Source organism: Octodon degus, unplaced genomic scaffold (genome assembly GCF_000260255.1).
Source record: "Octodon degus isolate 3935 unplaced genomic scaffold, OctDeg1.0 scaffold00028, whole genome shotgun sequence".
Lineage (NCBI taxonomy): Eukaryota > Metazoa > Chordata > Mammalia > Rodentia > Octodontidae > Octodon > Octodon degus.
In genome coordinates this window covers 10304816-10308764 of record NW_004524604.1, presented here as the reverse complement: position 1 = coordinate 10308764, position 3949 = coordinate 10304816, and the positions used below count along the sequence as shown (strand labels likewise).

The window sequence follows — 3949 nt, the reverse complement described above, 5'->3', positions numbered from 1 at the left end:
GCTCCAAATGCCTTGAGGGCAGGTTTGGCTGGCTTGAGTTCTGGGGATCAAACCACAGCAACCTGAGCCTGACTGCTTTGTGGAAGCAGCCACTTAAAGAACTGAGCTAAGGGGCAGCCTCCCACCCCACCCCCGTCTTCTATTATCTACCTTTTATTTTGCTCTTGAATTTATTTACACTATGGATTTCTCATATAAGAAATCATGTGATATTTAAGCTTGTACATCTGTTTCATTTCACTTAACATAATGATCTCAGGATGCATCTGTTTTCCTACAGATGCCTTCTTTGTAGAGGGTAATGCTCCATCATGTGTAAGCACCACATTTTTATCCATTCATCTGTTGATGGGTGTTTATAGCTAGGCAACTTCTGAGAATTAGCTGTTGTGAGTTGTGCTGTCATAAACAAAGGTCAGTATGTGTCACTGTAATAAGATTTCCTTAACTCTTAGCAACATAGCTAGAAGAGGAATGGCACAGTCCAGTGGAATTTCTATTTTGAGATTTTTAAGAAATCCCCATACTGATTTCCCCAGTTGTTATACTAGTTTATGTGCCCACCAACAACACAGAAATATTCCTTTTCTCCCTGCACTTTCACCACTATTTGCTGTGATTTAATTTCTTGACAATAGCCAATAGCTATTTGTTTTATTTTATTTTATTTTTTTGCAAAGGAAATTATAATTACAGGTGAGAGGGGTAGAAGTTAGAGACCTATCTCGACATGGAAGGGAGAAACGAATGTTTTTTTTGTTTTTGTTTTGTTTTTTTGTATTTAGTACAGGGTCTACAGTGTCTATAGAGTCTCACTATGTAGATCAGATTCATAGTGATTCTCCTGTTTTCAGCCTCCCAAGAGCTGGGATTACAGGTGTGTGCCCCCAAGCCCAGTGTCAGTTGCTAGCTCAGTGTGCCCTGGGGGCAAGGCCAGCCAGGCACTCCAGGAATGAAGCCCGGGCCGCTGTGCTCTGCCAAAGCAGGTGCTTTAGTCTGCTGGGCTATCTGGCCAGCCCTTTCAATTGCATTAATTTCTGCTCTAATCTTCATAATTTGCTCCCGTCTTTGGGCTGTGCGTTTAGTTTGCTCTTCTTTTTCTAGAAGCTTGAGGTTCAGTACTACTGTCTTTATTTTTTCTTGCTCTATTTTCTTAATATGTGAGTTCACCACTATAAATTTCCCTCTGAGAACTGCTTTCATTGCATCCCACAAATTCTGGTAGGTTGTGTTTGAATTTTCTTCAACATCTTCTTGACTTGTTTGAACTTGACAGTTTTGAAAATTGTAGGACAGTATTTTTTTTGTATTTTCCTTAACTTGCACTTGTCTGATGTTTTCCTCATGATGAAAGTGTTTATGCAATATATCACAGAAATGATATATTATTTTTATAATATCCTATCACATAGCACACAGTTTAAATTTTTCCCATCATTAATTATGATTTTCTCCTTTTTTGTGCTCATACTTTCCTTTGCCACAGTGAGAAACTTGTCTTCCGCTTTTTTTAAAAAAATAGATTTACTGAACAGATCAGTTCTGCATCCCAGGCTGCTACTGTCACGTGAATACCCTCCTTACCTGTGTTCCATGCTGGGCCCTCCTTCCCTCCCTGCCTGGACACTGTCTCCACCTTCCATAGGCTTGGATAACACCGCCAGCCTGACCTGTCCTGTCTGGGTGCTCATCTCACTGTAAGCAGACTGACATTCTGTGTCTAGTTATTCTTGCCTTAGGAAACTCTCTTCATCCTGCTTGGGCTCTGACACCCCACACATCACGGACACACTTTTCGTCCTCCTGGGTCTTTGACTTTCGCATTTCTATGGCTTCTTTCTCCTCAGACTGTGGTAACTTTAACTTGGTGTAATAGTCTAAGATGGGTGGGGGCTGGAAATAGAAATGAAGGGGAGTGAAAAGAAAGAGCTGTTCTCTGGTTTCTCAGTGGAGAAAAGAACAGAGGGAAGGGTACAGCAGGGAGCCCATTAGAAAGCTTCTATCTAGGCAAGAAATGATGGTCACCTGGTCTGGGATGGTAGCAATATGGTAAAACACAATCAGATTTTTAATATCGTCTAAGTGCAGTGTTGAAAGGACTTCTTGATAGATTAGATGTGGATTGTGAGAAAAAGTGATGACCCTGGGCTTTGGGCATAAGTGACTGGAATGGCAATTGGTGATGCTATTTACTTAGTTATGGAAGATAATATGTAGAAGTTGAAATTAAAAGAATTAGTTTACTTTTGAATATCCAAAACCTGAAAATAACAATGGCAGTGGAAATGCTAAGATAGCAGTTGGATATGCATCCTGAGAACCCAGGAGAAAAACTAAAAGCTTGAGCATGTATTTGGAGTTTTAGCATTTAGATAGTTTTAAAATTAACCAATAAGATTGGTTAATTTTACACAAAGAGTGGAAATAGATCATGTTCAGGGACATTCTAATTTTATAGTCTAGTGAAAAGAAAGGTTAGGACCCAGCAAAGAGACCAGAGGAGCAAACTCTGGGAGCACATGACAGAGGCTGCGTGCAGAAACTCTCTGAAGAAGAGGGAGTGATTAAATGCTGCTCAGGGTCAAGGGGATCTTTGGTTATAAGAAGTATTTTAGTTAAAGGCAAATGTGGTTGCCCAAAAATGTAGCAAGCTGGTGAAACTACCGAAGTGGTCTGCCTGTGTCATTTGGCAGAAAAATTTGAGAGGGAGAGAGAGAGAGAAAGATGGGGCTAGGGACAAAGAAAGAAGGGAGGGTTTTCCGAGCTGTAGCTTGCCTTATGCGCCACAAAGCACCTTATCTGGGGACTGGACTCCTCCATGCTGGAGTTTAGTTGCCCCGGGTGCTTTGAATCTCCAATAGCCCGGATGGTGGTGCTCAGAGGGTAAGCCATTCTACCTGTTGTTCTGAGTCAGCCACATTCTACTTATCTGGAAGATGCTCATGTCATCCTGATTTATTTTAAAAATATGCACTAATTTTAGAATTACTTCCCACACTTTTATTAATATATATTGGTTACGTAAATTATGAGTCTCATACTGGAAGATTTATACATGCATATAACATAAGTTAATCATTTCCTCCATTGCCCACTTTGTCCAAACCTCCCCCCAATTTCACATGCTTTGGGGAAGAATTTCAGTGTGTGTAATGTCCTCTGTCACCCACCCTTGTATATCCCTTTTTCCTCCCACTTTTTTTTCTTTTATTCTTTAGGAAGATGTATCATCAAACTCATTTATGTATTTTTATTTCTTTATTAAAATTATTTTTTCCATCAACTTATATCTAAAATTTAGGTGCTTTTAGAAAGAAAGAAAGAAAGAAAGAAAGAAAGAAAGAAAGAAAGAAGGAAAGAAAGGAAAAGAAAGAAAAGCAGCAGAAATATCTACTTGAATAGTGTTTGGCTACCTTTTAGTAGCCAATTGCTATATCCTATCTTTTTTTTTTTTTTTTAATGTATTTAGTACAGGGTCTACAGGATCTCACTAAGTAGATTGGACTCATAGTCAATCTCCTGTTTTCAACCTTCCAAGCGCTAGGATTACAAGCCTGTGACACCACGCCCAGTCTCAATGGCCCCGGCAGCACGCCCCCAGGGTTGGAGCTCACACGGCAGGCCAGGGATTGAACCCTAGCCGCTGCTTTCTATCTAAGCAGGCACTTTAGTCTGCTGAGCTATCTGGCTGGGCCTACATCCTATTCTTGATGTTTGTTACTTTTCTAGAAAGCACTTTGAAGATATATAGTAACAAAATTACAACATATCTACTAAAAATTAAAGTAATTGGGGCCGATGAAATAGCTCAACAGATTAAAGTGCCTGTTTAGGCAGATGCAGAGGCTCGGGGTTCCATCCCCTGCCCTGTAGTGCCGCCCTGGCCCTTCCCCGGCCCCCATCCTGGCGTGCATTGAGATGGCATTTGAGACTGGGCATGGTGGTGCAT

General features: G+C 40.7%; 1 pseudogene; it reads right to left on the bottom strand.

Annotated features, from left to right (window-relative positions):
• LOC101580448 overlaps positions 1-2892 on the bottom strand; it is a 19143-nt pseudogene extending 16251 nt beyond the window's left edge.
• Between the last annotated feature and the right edge of the window lie 1057 nt (positions 2893-3949).